This window comes from Mus musculus, chromosome 5 (assembly GCF_000001635.26).
Source record: "Mus musculus strain C57BL/6J chromosome 5, GRCm38.p6 C57BL/6J".
Classification (NCBI taxonomy): Eukaryota; Metazoa; Chordata; class Mammalia; order Rodentia; family Muridae; genus Mus; species Mus musculus.
The window spans coordinates 26,514,022-26,533,086 of NC_000071.6; positions in this window are offsets into that span (position 1 = coordinate 26,514,022).

Genomic DNA, 19,065 nt, shown 5'->3' on the forward strand with positions numbered 1-19,065 from the left:
AAAACCCACCTTCCTCGCTATTTTGGGTCGAGGGAATGGCATTTCCAACAGGTAGAATCACAAACAGTAGCAACTGTGAGACTTGCCTGTTCCCGGGATGCTTCCACCAGAAGATTTGGATGCTCAGTTTGAAAGCACAGGGGGTGCTGGCTAGCAGGTGCGGGTGCACTTTAATTGTGGCTTTTTAGATGGTTTAGTTAGTGTTGTTCCCATGAAGAGACACCATGACCATGGCAACTCCTATAACAAAAGCACTTAATTGGGGGGCTTGTCTTCAGTTTTAGGGGGGTTGTCTATATCATGCTGGGAAGCACACAGACATGGCACTGGAACAGTAACGAGAGCTTCAAGCTTCGTATCCTCCTCTGGAGGCAGCAAGTAGTGAGGCAATGGGCTTGTTGTCTGCTTTTGAAGTTTCCCCCCCAGGGACTTGCCTTTTACAAGGACAGATCTACACCACTAAAGCCACACCTCCTAATCCTTCCCAGCAGTCCTCCAACTAAGAACAAGCCTTCAAATATATGAGCCTATGGGGGTGATTCTTACTCAAATGGGTGGTTTCCTGTTACAGCCTGGTGGGGCTCAAACTATGTACTTAATTCACTCTGTGTGTGTGTGTGTGTGTGTGTGTGTGTGTGTAGCAGTTTGACTTCCAACCTTTATTTTCCTGGTTTGGGTATGAACATAAATCTAATAAAATTTTCTGATCCCAATCCTCTTCAGCCAAATAACTTTCAAGTTCTATCAGTGTTTCTTGACTTTCCCTGGCCAAGAATCACCAGAGCCTACAAACCCAGGTCCTCCACTAAAGAATCAACCACTGCTTCCACTGTCAGAAACACTGTGTGAACCAGATAGGGAACATTAATTATTATATCCTTCATTTAATCTAGTGTACTCATGATGAATACCCTCTTAATAAGTGATCAATATCACGCAACAACGAGAGGCCTCCCGTTCATCTTCACAGTGAGTCTCTCAGCTGCACTGTGCATCTGGTATACACGGTGGCACTCACTGTGGAGTAGGCTTACAGCGACCTGGGACCAGAGCTGAACCCTGATGGACCCTGCTCAGAGCCCAGGAAATGTGCTTCGAAAATGTGCTCCAGGAAGTTTGAGAGACAAGGCCTGGTGCTTGCTAAGGAGCTCCAGTTCAACACTGGGTTAGAACCTTGGGGTTGGGGGTTATATCAGTGTGCTATATATGGGTGGACTCCTTCAACCAGCAACTAACATGCACAGATGCTCTTAGACCTGTTTCTCCATTGCTTATTTCACTCTCCTGTTATCTAAGTATCTATTGATGTATTTATCTCTGTATCTCTGTATCTCTGTATCTCTGTATCTCTGTATCTCTGTATCTATCTATCTATCTATCTATCTATCTATCTATCTATCTATCTACTTATCTCTACTTTTTTGAGACAGGGTCTGACTGTGTAACCCTACCTTACCTGGAACTCACTATGTACACTAAGCTGGCTTTGAACTCACAGATATTTACCTACTTCTTTCTCATGTGCCTCAATGCTTGTATACTCCCACTCCAGCTGACAATCATAAAGACATAATTGGTGCCAGAGATAATCCAAAGAAGAGAATTTTAAGTGATCAAAGGCACAGGGAAACCGTCTGATGAAGACAAACTCAAAAGAACAAAAGACATCAAGCTTGAATGAGGAGACTGAGAGGCAATATGATCAAAGTCTGCAGAGCCAGGAAGCAAGTGGAGAGGCTGAACATGAATGTAGGGTGATCTTCAAATAGCCCAGCACCAGGGATTGATGGATGGGGAGATGGGAAGAGCTTGCCTGGGACAGACAGGGAGAATCTGTGTGCCTCAAGGGCAGGAGCTCAGTCTCCATGATACAGCAAACTCTGTGAAACAGATTCAGGCAGTGTTTGGTTTGAGCCATGATATCTTACAACGCAAAGCATCCCTTATTTCCTTCGTAAACGGTCAAGTCTGTTGTTGTTGTTGGCCACCTACCCCCATATATATATATATACATATACATATATATGTATATATATATTCATTAAAATTCATAAGGGCCTATGCTATGAAAAGAATTTTGATGTGGGTTTTAGCATGCAGAAATTCATTTTTTTTCAATTTTTTATTAGATATTTTCTTCATTTACATTTCAAATGTTATCCCGAAAGTCCCCTATACCCTCCTCCCAACCTGCTTCAAGTAACCCACTCCTGCTTCTTGGCCTTGGCGTTCCCCTATACTGGGACATATAAAGTTTGCAAGACCAAGGGGCCTCTTTTCCTAATGATGGCCAACTAGGTCATCTTCTGCTACATATGCAGCTAGAGACACAAACTCTTGGGGTACTGGTTAGTTCATATTGTTGTTCCTCCTATAGGGTTGCAGACCCCTTCAGCTCCTGGAGTACTTTCTCTAACTCCTCCACTGGGGGCCCTGTGATCCATCCAATAGATGACTGTGAGCATCCACTTCTGTATTTGCCAGGCATTGGCAGAGCCTCTCAAGAGACAACTATATCAAGGTCTTGTCAGCAAAATCTTACTGGCATATGCAATAGTGTCTGTGTTTTGTGGCTGATTATGGGATGGATCCCCAGGTGGGGCAGTCTATGGATGGTCCATCCTTTCATCTTAGCTCCAAACTTTTTCTCTGTAACTCTTTCCATGGGCATTTTGTTTCCTATTCTAAGGAGGAATGAAGTATCTACACTTTAGTCTTCTTTTTTCTTGATTTTCTTGTGTTTTACAAATTGTATCTTGGGTATTCTAAGTTTCTGGGCTAATATCCACTTATCAGTGAGTGCATATCAAGTGAGTTCTTTTGTGATTGGGTTACCTCACTCAGGATAATATCCTCCAGATATATCAATTTGCCAAAGAATTTCATAAATTCATTGTTTTTAATAGCTGAGTAGCACTCCATTGTGTAAAGGTACCACATTTTCTGTATCCATTCCTCTGTTGAGGGACATCTGGGTTCTTTCCAGCCTCTGGCTATTATAAATAAGGCTGCTATGAACATAGTGGAGCATGTATCCTTATTACCAGTTGGAACATCTTCTGGGTATATGCCCAGGAGAGGTATTGCTGGATCTTCCAGTAGTACTATGTCCAATTTTCTGAGGAACTGCCAGACTGACTTCCAGAGTGGTTGTACAGGCTTGCAATCCCACAGCAATGGAGGACTGTTCCTCTTTCTCCACATCCTCACCAGCATCTGCTGTCACCTGGATTTTTTTATATTAGCCATTCTGACTGGTATGAGGTGGAATCTTGGGGTGTTGATTTGCATTTCCCTGATGATTAAGGATGCTGAACATTTTTTAAAGTGCTTCTCTGCCATTCGGTATTCCTCAGGTGAGAATTCTTTGTTCAGTTCTGAGCCCCATTTTTTAATGGGGTTTTTGAATTTCTGGAGTTCAGCTTCTTGAGCTCTTTGTATATATTTGATATTAGTTCCCCATCAGATTTAGGATTGGTAAAAATTCTTTCCCAATCTGTTGGTGGCCTTTTTGTCTTATTGACAGTATCTTTTGCCCTACAGAAGCTTTGCAATTTTATGAGGTCCCATTTGTTGATTCTTGATCTTACAGCACAGGCCATTGCTGTTCTGTTTAGAAATTTTCCCCTGTGCCCATATCTTCGTGGGTTTTCCCTACTTTCTCCTCTATAAATTTCAGTGTCTCTGGTTTTATGTGGAGTTCCTTGATCCACTTAGACTTGAGCTTTGTACAAAGAGATAAGAATGGATCAATTCGAATTCTTCTACATGATAACCGCCAGTTGTGCCAGCACCATTTGTTGAAAATGCTATCTTTTTTTCCATTGGATGTTTTTAGCTCCCTTGTCGAAGATCAAGTGACCATAGGTGTGTGGGTTCATTTATGGGTCTTCAATTCTATTCCATTGATCTACCTGTCTGTCACTGTAATAGTACCATGCAGTTTTTATTACAATTGCTCTGTAGTACAGCTTGACATCAGGCATGGTGATTCCCCCAGAGGTTCTTTTATTGTTGAGAATAGTTTTTGCTATCCTAGGTTTTGTGTTATTCCAGATGAATTTGCAAATTGCCCTTTCTAACTTGGTGAAGAATTGAGTTGGAATTTTGATGGGGATTGCATTGAATATGTAGATTGCACTCGGCAGAATAGCCATTTTTACTATATTAATCCTGTCAATCCATGAGCATAGGAGATCTTTCCATCTTTTCAGATCTTCAGTTTCTTTCTTCAGAGACATGAAATTCTTGTCATACATATCTTTCACTTCCTTAATTAGAGTCGTACCAAGGTATTTTATATTATTTGTGACTATTGTGAAGGGTGTTGTTTCCTGAATTTCTTTTTCATCCTGTTTATCCTTTGTGTACAGAAAGGCCATTGACTTGTTTGAGTTAATTTTATATCCAGCTACTGTGCTGAAGCTGTTTATCAGGTTTAGGAGTTCTCTGGTGGAATTTTTTTTTTCTGGTGGAATTTTTAGGGTCATATATATATATATATATATATATATATATATATATATATATTATCATATCATCTGCAAACAGTGATATTTTGACTTCTTCCTTTCCAATTTGTATCCCCTTGATCTCCTTTTGTTGTCGAATTGCTCTGGCTAGGAATTCAATTACTATATCGAATACGTAGGGAGAAAGTGGGCAGCCTTGTCTAGTCCCTGATTTTAGTGGGATTGCTTCCAGCTTCTCTCCATTTCCTTTGATGTTGGCTACTGGTTTGCTGTATATTGCTTATATTATGTTTACGTATTGGCCTCGAATTCCTGATCTTTCCATGACTTTTATCATGAAGGGATGTTGGATTTTGTCAAATGCTTTCACAGCATCTAACAAGATGATCATGTGGTTTTTGTCTTTGAGTTTGTTTATATAGTGGATTACATTGATGGATTTCCGTGTAGTAAACCATCCCTGCATCCCTGGGATGACGCCTTCCTGGTCATGATGGATGATCATTTTGATGTGTTCTTGGATTTGGTTTGCGAGGATTTTAGTGAGTATTTTTGCATCGATATTCATAAGGAAATTGGTCTGAAGTTCTCTTTCTTTGTTGGATCTTTGTGTGGTTTAGGTATCAGAGTAATTGTGGCTTCATAGAATGAATTGGGTAGAGTACTTTCTCTTTCTATTTTGTGGAATAGTTTGAGGAGAGTTGGAATTAGGTCTTCTTTGAAGGTCTGATAGAACTCTGCACTAAACCCATCTGGTCCTTGGCTTTTTTTGGTTGGGAGACTATTAATGACTGCTTCTATTTCTTTAGGGGAAATGGGACTCTTTAGATCAATAATCTGATCTTGATTTAACTTTGGTAACTGGTATCTGTCTAGGAAGTTGTCCATTTCATCCAGGTTTTCCAGTTTTGTCGAGTATAACCTTTTCTAGTAGGATCTGATGATGTTTTGGATTTCCTCAAGATCTGTTGTTATGTCCCCTTTTTCATTTCTGATTTTGTTAATTAGGATACTGTCCCTATGCCCTTTAGTGAGTCTGGCTAAGGGTTTATCTATCTTGTTGATTTTCTCAAAGATCCAGCTCCTTGTTTGTTTGATTCTTTGAGTAGTTCTTTTTGTTTCCACTTGGTTGACTTCAGCCCTAAGTTTGATTATTTCCTGCCATCTTCTCCTCTTGGGTGAATTTGCTTCCTTTTCTTCTAGAGCTTTTGGGTGTGCTATTAGAATGCTGTGTATGCTCTCTCTAGGGTTTTTTTTTTTTTTTTTTGGAGGCACTCAGGTCTATGAGGTTTCCTCTTAGGACTGCTTTCATTGTGTCCCATTAATTTGGGTATGTTGTGACTTCATTTTCATTAAACTCTAAAACATCTTTAATTTCTTTCTTTATTTCTTCCTTGACCAAGGTATCATTGAGTAAAGTGTTGTTCAGTTTCCACATGAATGTTGGCTTTCCATTATTTATGCTGTTATTGAAGTTCAGCCTTAGTCCATGGTGATCTGATAGGATGCATGGGATAATTTCAATATTTTTGTATTTGTTGAGGTCTGTATTGTGACCAATTACATGGTCAATTTTGGAGGAGGTACCATGAGGTTCTGAGAAGAGGTATATCCTTTTGTTTTAGGGTAAAATGTTCTGTAGATATCTGTTAAACCCATTTGTTTCATAACTTCTGTTAATTTCTATGTGTCTTTGTGTAGTTTCTGTTTCCAGGATCTGTCCATTGGTGAGAGTGGGGTGTTGAAATCTCCCACTACTATTGTGTGAGGTGCAATGTGTGATTTGAGCTTTACTAAAGTTTCTTTAATGAATGTGGCTGCCCTTGCATTTGGAGCATAGATATTCAGAATTGAGAGTTCATCTTGGTCAATTTTTTTTCCTTTGATGAGTATGAAGTGTCCCTCCTCGTCTTTTTTGATAACTTTGGGTTGGAAGTCAATTTTATTCAATATTAGAATGGCTATTCCAGCTTGTTTCTTTGGGCCATTTGCTTGGAAAATTGTTTGCCAGCCTTTTCCTCTGAGGTAGTGTCTGTCTTTATCCCTGAGGTGGGTTTCCTGTAAGCAGCAAAATGTTGGGTCCTGTTTGTGTAGCCAGTTTGTTAGTCTATGTCTTTTTATTGGAGAATTGAGTCCATTGATATTAAGAGAAATCAAAGAAAAGTAATTTTTACCTCCTGTTATTTTTTGTTTTAGAGTTGGGGTTCTGTTCTTGCAGCTGTCTTCTTTTAGGTTTGTTGAAGGATTACTTTTTCCTTTTTCTAGGAGTCAGTTTCTGTCCTTGTGTTGGTGTTTTCCCTTTATTATCCTTTGAAGGGCTGGATTTGTGGAAAGATATTGTGTGAATTTGGTTTTGTCATGGAATACTTTGGTTTCTCCATCTATGGTAATTGAGAGTTTTGCTGGGTATAGTATCCTGGGCTGGCATTTGTGTTCTCTTAGTGTCTGTATAGCATCTGTCCAGGATCTTTTGGCTTTCGTAGTCTCTGGTGAGAAGTCTGGAGTAATTCTAATAGGCCTGTCTTTCTATATTATTTGACCTTTTTTCCCTTACTGCTTTTAATATTCTATCTTTATGTAGTGCATTTATTTTTCTGATTATTATGTGTTAGGAGGAATTTCTTTTCTGGTCCAGTCTATTTGGATTTCTGTAGGCTTCTTGTATGTTCATGGGCATCTTTTTCTTTAGGTATGGGAAGTTTTCTTCTATAATTTTATTGAAGATATGTACTGGCCCTTTAAGTGGAAAATCTTCATTCTCATCTACTTCTATTATCTGTAGGTTTGGCCTTCTCATTGTGTCCTGGATTTCCTGGATGTTTTGAGTTAGGATATTTTTTCATTTTGCATTTTTTTGATTGTTGTGTCTATGTTCTTTATGAAATCTTCTGCATCTGAGTTTCTTTCTTCCATCTCTTGTATTCTGTTGCTGATTCTCACGTCTATGTTTCCTGATTTCTTTTCTAGGGTTTCTATCTCCAGAGTTGTCTCCCTTTGGTTTTTGTTTTTTGTTTGTTTGTTTGTTTCTACTTCCCTTTTTAGATCTTGGATGGTTTTGTTCAATTCCATCACCTGTTTGGCTGTGTTTTCCTGTAATTCTTTTTGGATTTTTGTGTTTCTTCTTTAAGAGCTTCTACTTGTTTAGCATTGTTTTCCTGTAATTCTTTAAGGGATTTCTGTGCTTCCTCTTTAAGGACTTATACCTGTTTAGCTGTGTTCTCCTGTATTTCTTTAAGTGAGTTATTAATTTCCTTCTTAAAATCCTCTACCAGCATCATGAGATACTATTTTAAATCTGAATCTTGCTTTTCAGGTGTGTTGGTGTATCTAGAACTCACTGAGGTGGGAGTGCTGGGTTCTGATGATGGTGAGTGGTCTTGTTTTCTGTTAGTAAGAATCTGTTTGCCTTTCGCCATCTGGTAATTTGTGGCATTAGTTGTTATAGCTATCGCTGGCTGGAGCTTGTTTCTCCTGTGATTCTGTTAGCCTCTGTCAGCAATCCTGTGGGTTCAACTCTTTCCTGAGTCTCAGTGGTCAGAATACTCTCTGCAGGCAAGCTCTCCTCTTGCAGGGAAGGTGCAAGAGGTCTGGAGCTCAGCTCTGCCTCCTGGCTGAAGATGAAGCCCCAAAAGTGGCCCTGTCCCAGAAGGTATGTTTCTTCTGCTACCCGTGTGCTCTCCTGTGCAGACTGGTCTCTGAGGGACCTGGGATACAGGATGGCTCTCTCACCTGCTCATGGGGTCAGAGCCCTCCCTGGAGGCCGCCTATCCTCTGGCAGGGACAGTCCACAGATGTTTGGAGCTTAGATCTACTTCCTGGCTGAAGAGGAAGGCCTGAAAGTGGCCCTGTCCCAGAAGCTGTGTTGTTTCTGCATGCTCTCCCGTGCAGACTGGTCTCTCGCAGAAATTCATTTAATACACATAATTCTGTAGAGTAGATGGTGCTGTCTGTACTTCATGATGTGGACACATCCCAAAAGCAGTTAGAGGCTTGACCAAACACATTTGGTAGGCACTCTGCTTTGATTGCTGGAAGCCTAATTAATTCCTGTTTTAGCTACTTCCTGCTTGCTATTCGAAAATACTCCTGTAAAAGCAACTTAATTGAGAAAGGGTTTGTCTTGGCTTATAGCTACAATGTGATACTGTCCATCACGATAGAGAAGACAAGACAGCGGGCAGTGAAGGTGGGGTGTTGGCAGGAGCAGGAAGCTGCTGATAACATCGAATTTGTACTCACGAAACAGAGAATGAACAGGAAGTAGGTTTGGTCTGTAATTTACCAGGTTCCATTCCCCAGTAAGCCACTTCCTTTTGGGAGGTTCTGGCTCTTGAAATTTGTACAACCTTCCCAAAGAGTGCTGCTAGCTGGTGACCTAGTGTCCTAACACTTGAGCCAATAAAGCAGTGGTTTTTAAGCTGTGAGCCACAACCCCTTTTGGGGATGAATCCCCTTTCACAGGGGTCACTAAAAACCATCAGAAAACATGTTTGCATTATGATTCATAACAGTAGCAAAACTGCAGTTGAGAAGTAGCAGTGAAAATAATCTTATGGTTGAAGGTCACCCCAATATGAGGAACTGTATTAAGGGGTCACAAGCATTAGAAAGGTTGAGAACCACTGTGACAAAGGTGCAATATGTGACAATTTCTAGGGCGACATACTTGTCAATTCACCTCAGAAAGAGTTTGGCACAGATCAAAATGGTAATTATATCAGTGTCCCATTTAGTAAACCTACACATTGTTTTGTTTTTCCCTGTGGTTACTAACAAGATTGTGGCTTAGGAGTTATTTATAAGAAGCAGGAATAATTCAAAAACAACTGCATCACCAGGAAGCCTACCCCAACATGGGGGATGACTCTAGAAAACTGAAATCCTGGAGCCCTCTGCCCAGCTTGCCAGAGGCTCCACTGTCTCTACATTTCTCTCTCTCTTCTGGTCAGAGTCTGCCTCTCTCTGTCTCTGCCTCTGTCTCTGTCTCTGTCTCTCTCTCTCTCTCTCTCTCTCTCTCTCTCTCTCTCTCTGCTTCTGAGTAGGTGCCCTTCAGCATCTTGCAATTCTTGTTCTTGACCACTCTCGACTTTTTGTTTACCTCCTGAAGCTGCAGAACCTTCTCCTTCCCCAAAGCAAATGTTTCAATTGGAGAGAATGTTGAATCCCTCCTGCATTCAAACTACAACAGTCCCCAACCCATAGGCAGCAAGATGTTTTAGAGGTGTTTGGCACACCAGGGATCTTCCCTGACTGTTAAATAAAGTATATTAGAAAAAGGGAGCCAAGAATGAGTTTAGTTTGGTTCTTGCTGTCATGTCAGGCCTTTGCTATAGGATGCTGCAGGAAGAAACCCTACATAGGACCATGCATCTTGGCCTTCCCAGTTCCAGAGCCATGAGCCAAATTAGTTTCTGGTCATGCTAATTTACCCTATCTGCTGTAACACACACACACACACACACACACACACACACACACACACACACAAAATGATGGCAGTTAGCAATTCACATTTATTGGTTTAAAATCCCATGCACTCTTAGAGATAGCTCAGTGGGTAAAAATGCTGCTGCACAAACATGAGGTCCTGAGTCCATACCCCAAACTCCCACATAAAAAGCCAAGCTGTCTGTGTACACTTATAACTCCAGTGCTATTGCAGCAGGGAGAAAGGGGATAGCAGTATGATTGCTGGGGCCTCCAGAATGTCAGCCCAGATCCAGATTCAGTGAAAGACCCAAAGCAAGGGAAGATAGAGAGAGATAGAGCAGGATGCCCGTCCTGCTGGAGGAACCTGCCACCAAAGCTGAACACAGTCTGTCAGTTGCAACCCACAAGTTAGTCAGACTGTCTGTGACCTGGTCACTAACCAGGAAGGGGGGGGCTCTTTAGGCTGCTGGTACTCAGCTGCAAGTGTGTTCAATTAGTTTCCTATAGAAACAGAGAGAGACTATCTTTAGACTTGTCCCTATTTAGAATCAAGCACTCACACACTGTTCTATCCATCAAGGAAAGCTTTTCAACTTTATACTTCACAGTAATGGCCTACCTGCTGTGTATCAGTGACATTAAACCCAGGCTGGGATTAGAGCCAGCCTACCAACCCGAGGTTTCTCCAGCTTTGTGAGCAGTGACCTTTGCTTGTCGCCAGGTCTGCAGAGTAAGTCAGGATTTGACATTTTATTCTCAACACTTGATTGAGATGTTAGAACTATGTTAAATGGACCCAGAGAATCATTAGGGTTAGTAATGCACAAAAATAAGTGGTGGTTCCCAACCAAAGGTTGAGTGTTAGATAAGATCACTCTGGGAGGCTGTTTTAGGATACACACCATCTGGGAGATGGTTTCAGGATGTACACCATCTGGGAGATGGTTTCAGGATGCACACCAACCCTTGGTCCCCAGTTTGGTACTAGCTATACAGACTGATTCTGGTCCTGACTATGGAAGTTCATCTTGATTATCAATTTGATTGAATCTGGAATCAACTATAAGCATGCCCCTGAGTGGGCAAATGAGGGCATTTCCAGGAAGGATACCTGGGGGAGGAAAGACTCTCACAGAGAGAGCAGTGGCTCAGATGTAGCAAGGGCCAGGGGAACAGGTGTGTCTTGTAAGCCTGCCTCGGGGGAATCTGTGCATCTTGTGAGCCTGTCCTTGGTTCTTGCTGGCACCTCTTGTTGTCATGGCTTCTATTCTACTTCACTTTCCCCAGAACTGGATCCTCTGCACATATGCAGGGTGGGAGAGATGTGCAAGTTATTTTTTCTACTTAGGGATAACCTTCACCACAGCCCTCAACTTTCTGATGGGGAGCAGCTACAGAGGGGTTGCTGTGGGCTATAAGGTGTTCCACTGTATGAGGGCTGAGGTAGTGGCACACATGGTGAGTGGGCAGAGGGAGAAAGCATGTGGCCACAATGAGAGAACAAAAACATCTCATAGAAGTGGGCATCAGCATTTGGAAGAATGCACAGACTTGACTCTAAAAGGGAATTGACAAATGAAATTCCAGTCATTAACAAAGTACTAGCAAAAGCCAGCTTTGCCTCAAACCTGGAAGAGAGGTCACAGATAGTGAAGAGAGGAAAGAGGCTTGCAGGCCCCTGAAGCTTGGACAGGTACTAACAGAGGTGTTGCCTACTCTCCTGGGACATGCAAGGCATCTATCTGCTATCAAAGCACAAAAAGCACCAGGGATACATGTGTTCCTGTGTACTTCAACCTAGCACACTGTGGGATGACTTCATCTGTTGATGGGCTAAGCCTCAGAAATCTGAGGATAGTGCATAAAACTTCTAGCCACAAAACTCAGTAGCTGCAGGGGACCTGAGACAAGAACCAGGAATGGCACATTGCAAGGTCTCTGCCATGACATGACAAGGTTGGGTAGGAATGGGCAGCAAGCAAAGCCTTAAGATATGGTCATTCAGAGGATGGGCCTTGCTGTTCCCCAGAAAATGTTTTGGGGCCTGTGCTAAGGTGCAGGGTAGGGGTGGGAGCACATCATTTCAGAAGTATGTGGCAGAGCCAACTGCTTATACATGAACCAGTGAGCAAAAGAAATGAGCCAGGGTCTCCCATCATCTTGAAAGAGTCAGTTCTGTATCCTAAGGACCTCCTATGGGGCTTGCCTCCTAAGGCTCTACCATCACTTAACTCCCAGGGACTATACCTTTACCATCTGAGGACACTCAGCTTCCAGACTTGGAGCATTGACTTTTCCTGTTTTTGTAGTTATCCATGGCCTCTCATGGAACTGTCTTATAGAACAGGGACTTACAAGTCTGCCACCCTCTTCTATATATCTCTATCATGTCAGTTCTGGGTCTCTGGTCAACTCTGACTAGTACAGAGTGTTTACTGATTAGCCTGACCCTCCAACAGTGAAGCCTGGTAGAAGTCTCTTCAATAGGTGCCAGGTACTAGGGCCAAGGTCCTAGTGAGGAGTAGAGAGAAGACAGCTGGCCAAGGTGAGTCTTTAGGAACATATGCAGAAGCTGCTCCAGGCTTCTTTTCCTGCATTTAGCTTCCTGTTTGTGAGTCACTTAAACAACTTTTATTCATGAGAAGAGCATTAGAATCTCTTTTCCATGGAAGGCATCAGACATTTGCAGACAGGCATTTAAGATACCACCTGCCATCTACATTGATCTTTTCTTGAGACTGTCCTAAAGCCTTATCTGGGGGTGTCAAACTCACAGAGACACTACCGAAGTGATGCAGCTGAGGTCCCCAGATGAGACTTATTAGGCAGAGTTCCCAGAGTGCAGCCCTGTCATTCTGAAGATGTGAATGCAAGAAAGAGATCACATGGCTCTGCCATCCTACATATCACCCACAATGCTCAGAGGTTATTAATGTGTCATCTCATTGTATTCAGTTCGTCTCTCTTCTCTCCCTCTCTCCTTTCCTCTCTCCCTCCTTCTTTCTCTGCTCTTTGTTCTTCCTCCTCTTATCCCCCTTCCCTCCCTCTGCTGGTTGATATTAAGAATAGGAGATATCCAGGTTTAAATGATGAGTATGGTCAACTCGACAGAATCTAGAATCATCTGGGAGAAGGGCCTCTGTGCATGCCAGTGGAGGAATATCTTAATTATGTTTAATGATGTGAGAAGAATCATGCTACTTGTGGATGAGACCATCCCCTGATCAGGGACCCGAGGCTGTATGAAGTGGAGAAAGTGAGCTGAGCTGAGCTGAGCAGAGCAGGGGCGTGCATTCATTGCATTGCTCATTTCTAACCACGAGCTGCTTCAGGATCCTGCTTCTTTGGCTTTCCCCACCATGAAGGATAAGACCAGACCTTGAACTCTGAGCCAAGATAACCCCTTTTACTCTTAAGTTGCTCTTGTCAAAAGCATTTTATCAGAACTTCAGGAAAAGAAACTGAGCCAGCAGGGCTTCCTGAATGCTGGGCAAGCACTCTGCCACTCTGCCAAGCCAACCCCTCCCACCCCAACCACTATGCTTGCTTTTCCTTGTGTTTTGTCCCCAAATCAGTTGTGTACACCTATGCTGTTAGCTTCTGTCACACTCTATGATCTTGATCTCCTCCCTTGCTCTTATTAAAATTTGTCAGTGTCCCCTGTGAACACCCACAAGAGACACTGCTGAGAAGAAATAAAGAAACAGCTAGCAGTTATTCTTCTAAATTTCTGTAACAGCCCTGAAAGTCCCATGGAGGTGTGCCATTCTCTGTGATAGAATGCAGAACACAGTGCATTTAGACCATGCGTTTGTTCTCTCCCACCTTGCCATGGAACTCAGATTATGTGTTCTGTGTACAAAGACTAAATGTCTGAGCCTAAACATGGGTGTATTAGCATCTTATCTGCATCTTGGAGCTGTGTGGACACTGGTAAGCATGGTTGTGTACATAGAGCATTATCTAGTTCACATTTGCTGCCTCCTTTGTGTTGGGCATCACTGAGGAGCCAGAAACTCCAATGACCCTATTGCAAGGTTAATGACATTCTTCACATTGAAAGGTAGTTTTTACAAATATGGGACTTAAAGTGCTGAATGGTCAAATAACATGCTCAGCTGGAGTGATTGCTATATCTCCCTTGAATGTATTGCTAAGCCTTTCATAGAGAATTTCTGACATCGACTTGACCTGGCTGTGCTGTCACTTGTCCAGCTTTCCCTGAAGCCAATAATTTGCTGCGAATAATTTTGAAGTCTTATTGATGCTTATTAATGTAGTATGCTGCTTCTGATCCCTTCTAGAGGTGTAAGACTAAGAGACCCTGAGGCGGGGAGAACAGAGGTCATTGTGCAATTCAACCTTCTGTCCTCGCTCATGAAGCTGAGGGCTAACCTTCATCACTCAGATAGTACCTTGGGCACCTGGAGCCTCTGGGTTGCTCTTGTTTCTGCTTCTCACACAGAGAGAGGTTAGATGTGTCTATTGATACCACTCATGGTTTATTCTCATGAACCATGTTACTCAATCCTTGAATAATAAAGGGACAGGAAAGCCTCTGCATACTCTAAATGTCACCTGTTCCTCAACAATGACCTTTACACCTAAAGGTCATTTGCTCAGTGTATTCTGAGAGGTGATTCCTATCTCTGGGGACTGTGGAAATGAAGGGCAAGCAAGGGTACCTCTGAGAGCAGAAGGATGGAAGCAGAGTCCTCAGACTCAGGAGAAGCTGGCTGTAGGGATAGCTGACTCACTCTGAGTCTCCAGCAACATGGAGCAGACCAGTGTTAGGCGACCTCAGCTTGGGTATCTGCAGAACTGCATTCTCTTTCTCTCTCTCTCTCTCTCTCTCTCTCTCTCTCTCTCTTTTATTTTATTGGTCAGAAGTACATCTGGGGAAATGCTGTTACTGAGTACTCCATGTGTGCGCTGTGGTTGGTGTTGATAATTCCTAGCTCATCTTGTTTGGGAGCCTGGACATTGATCTTGATCTTCACACAGTACTGGATTTGTGAAACTACCACTAAAGTCCTTTGCCTTCTCTGTCACTGCCTCCTCCACCCATAATCAGCCATTTTCTACTGCTTTGACCAGAATACTAGACAGAAAACCCATGAGAAAGGAAGGTTGAGATGCTCATGTGACTGGCAAAACATTATTGACAGCAGGAACCTATAGCATGAGCCTGGAGCATGGAAGGCTGTTCACATTGTGGCTGATGGAAAGCAAACCTCAACAAAAGAGTGAGCAGCAGGTGTCAGTTTGAGTCTGCCACTTCTTCCAGCTAGGTCCCTCCTCCCAAAGGTTTCACAACCTCCCAAAGTAGAAGTTAGGGAAAGAGGGGAAGGAGAGGGAAAGGAGGAGGAAGGAGAGAGAAGGGAGGGGGAATATGAAGAAATGACAGGACAAGGAACAACAACAACAACAACAACAACAACAACAACAACAACAGCAACAGCAGCAGCATCCTGAATCCCTTACCATACACTTTTTTTTTTTTTTAACCAGAGTCTATTGGATGCCGGCATCCTCCTGTGTCCACACTGTTCTCTAGAGGTTAGCCCCCTCCTTCACTTGCACAGACCTGAGATTTCCCAGCCTAGCTTGCTATACTTTCATAAACATAGTCTGCAGTAGTTGTCAGAGGGCAAGCCCAGCACCACTTGAAAACCCAGTAAGAAAGATTTTCCTCAAGTAATTTACTGATAACTGAATAAGCCAGAGGGAGATGCATCCCACAGCATTCTGTTACCCAGCCCGAGGATTTTCACCCAATCTCTCTTCTAAATCCATAGGCCAGTGTGTGTGCACCTCCACTGCTCCTGCCTCAGCCATCACCTTCACAATATGGAGGGATCTGCACAAGGCTCAGACAGCATCTAACCAGCCTTTGGATGGTTCTCAAAGACACTGTCACCTCCAGCCTTGTGCCACCTTGCCTCTTTCCCTCTTCCTTCAAGTACATTGCACAATTTTCCACTTGAGTTTATGACTATTTAATTATGATTATTTAATAATATCTCCAACCACCCTAGATATAAGTAGAAAAAGCATTCCATTTTTGTTCATCTTATCCCATTTAAATATCACTCTGTTTCACAAATATGAACACACTCAATAAATATTGCGTGAGTGAAGGAGTGGTTAAGTGAATAGAAAATTCTCAGATGGATGTGAAATAGAAATGAATGTGAAACTAAGTACAGGAGCCTGCTCTTGCTAGTAATGCAGGAACTGAGTTCCATCAGTCGTCCCTCTTGCCATCTCTCCCCATAGCATAGAGACCCAGGTACTTGGAGTTCACCTGGTGTCCCCACAACAAGCAAACAGCACCATGCACACAGCTTTGACATAGTTGCTGAGCCACTAAGCCTTTGATGCTACGTGCTGTTTTATCCAGACCAGGGTTTATGACAGTGGTCCTCAACCTTCCTAACCCTGTGACACTTTAATACAGTTCCTCATGTTGTGGTGAATCACATTCATAAAATTATTTTTGTTGCTGTATTCCAAGAACTTCAAGTCTCTGAAAAAAGACATTGCAGGAGATATCAGAGGGTGGAAAGATTTCCCATGCTCAAGAATTTACATAGGATTTACATAGTGAAAGGGTTATCTTACCAAAAGCAAAACAGATTCAATGTATTTCCCATTAAAATTCAAATACAATTTTTATAGACCTTTAAAGAAAAATTCTCAACTTTATATGGAAAAAGAAAGAAAGAAAGAAAGGAAGAAAGAAAGAAAGAAACAAAGAAAGAAACAAAGAAAGAAACAAAGAAACAAAGAAAGAAACAAAAAACAGGATAGCTAAAACAATCTTGTGCAATAAAAGACCTTCTAGAGGCATCACCATCCCTGACTTCAAGCTGTGCTACAGAACAATAGTAATGAAACCTGTATGGTATGGGCATAGAAACAGACAAGTTAATCAATGGAATCAAATTGAAGACCCCAAAATAAACCCACATACCTATGGATTCTTGATTTGTGACAAAGAAGGCAAAACCATACAATAGAAAAGGGAGAACATCTTCAACAGATGGTGGTAGTCTAACTGGATGTCTGCATGTAGAAGAATTCAAATAGAACCATATTTATCACCCTATACAAAACTCAAGTCCAAATTAATCAAAGACATCGATGTAAAAGCAGATGTACTAAATCTAATAGAACAGAAAGTGTGGAATAGCCTTGAACTCTTTGGTACAGGAGACAACTTCCTGAACAGAACACCAGTGGCTCAGGCTCTAAGATCAACAATTAATAAACAAGACCTCATGAAACCGAAAAGCTTATGTGGAAAAGCACACATTCAATAGGACAAAAGGACAGCCTACAGGTTAGCAAAAGATCTTCATCAACCCTATGTCCGACAGAGAGCTAATATCTAAAATATATAATGAACTTGAGATTAGATACTAACAACCCAAATAACCCAATTAAAAAGTGGGGTGCAGGTTTGAACAGAAAATTTCCAGCAGAGGAGTCTCTAATGGCCAAGAAGCACTTAAAGAAATGTTTAACATTCTTAGTAAGGGAAATGCAAATCAAAACAACCCTGAGATTCCACCTTACACCAATGAGAATGGCTAAGATCAAAACCTCAAGGACAGCACATGCTGGCGAGGATGTGGAGCAAGGGGAGCACTCCTCCATTGCTGCAGAGTGCAACATATCCAAAAGATGCTCCACCATCCCATAAGCACACTTGCTCAATTATGTTCATAGCAGCTTTGTTCATAGTAACCAGGAACTGCAAACAAACTAGACGCCCCTCAACTGAAAATGGATAAAGAAATTGTGGTACGTCTACAAAATGAAATATTCTCCAGCTACTAAAAACACAGGCATCATGAATTTTGCTGGCAAATAGATGGAACTTGAGAATATCATCATGAGTGAGGTAACCCAGACTCAAAAGGACATGCATGATATGAGTGGATACTAGCCATAAAGTACAGGATAACCATGTTGCAATCCACAGACTAAAGAACCCAAATAACAAGGAAGGCTCAAGGCAGGATAGTTGACTTTTTCTCAGAAGGGGAAATAAAATACCTATCAGAGGTAGATGGAAGAATGGAACTGGGTGGGAGAGGGGAAGTGGGGTGGGTATGATGAGGTGTAGGGATTTTAGGGTCAAGAAAATGAAAGTCAACAATGGATAGCATAGGGGTGAGGGGGTGGGGGAAGTGTCAAAGACCAGCCTTGGCTTAGAGAGGGATTCTGAGAGAAGGGTTATCTGGGAGCAAGGAAACAAGTGGGAGTTGAAGTCAAATGGTTTCCAAGCTGACAGCATATGTTCTGCTCAAGATGACTTTCCAGACCCCCCCACCCCCCCTCTCTGTGTGTGTGTTCTGCTTGAGATAGCTTTTTGGATTGCTCTCTATGGTCTACTCTGCTCAACTTAGCTTTTTCTTGCTATTCTAAAAACTCTCTGGATAGTTCATCTCTTGAAGATCAAAAGCTCAGTTTTTATTTACATATCAATTCATTTATTATCCAGGTTCCCTTTTGATTATTGAATGAGTTAGCATCCCAGGATCCCAGCCCCTTGATTCTTAGACAGCAAGTATAAACACAGACAGTAAGATAGCTGAGCAGGACCCTACCCTGAAATGACCACTCCTACCATGCCTGAGCCTGGACCCTCTGTCTGAGGCTGACCTTGAACTCAGCAATCTACCTGTCTTTATAAGCATAAACAACAACAACAACAACAACAACAACAACAACCTTAGCTGGGTGGGATCTTGCCATGTGATCAGCACTCCCTAAATCTCTCCATCTCCTTCCTTAGTATCTTTCTGACAAGCTGGCTCATTGTGCAGCTGCCTTTGTTCCTTTAGATGTGTGAAGCTCCTTTTACAATTCATATAGCACCATTATATTTTTCATAGTTGATTAGCTATATATTTTTGAACTTATGTTTTCAGCACTCTTTTTCCAGCATGCATGTATGTGCTTCCATGTGCAGATAGTAAACATAAATTAAAAAGAAGAATTATGATGATGAAAATAACTCTGATAATGGTAGCTATTGAGAATACAACAGACAAAAAGAAATTCATTCCTTTGCTGCAGTAAAATGAAGCCTCTTCTGAATTTATAAAGTGACTTCATAAAACTCAATTTTTGATGAAGTTAAAGTATTTTG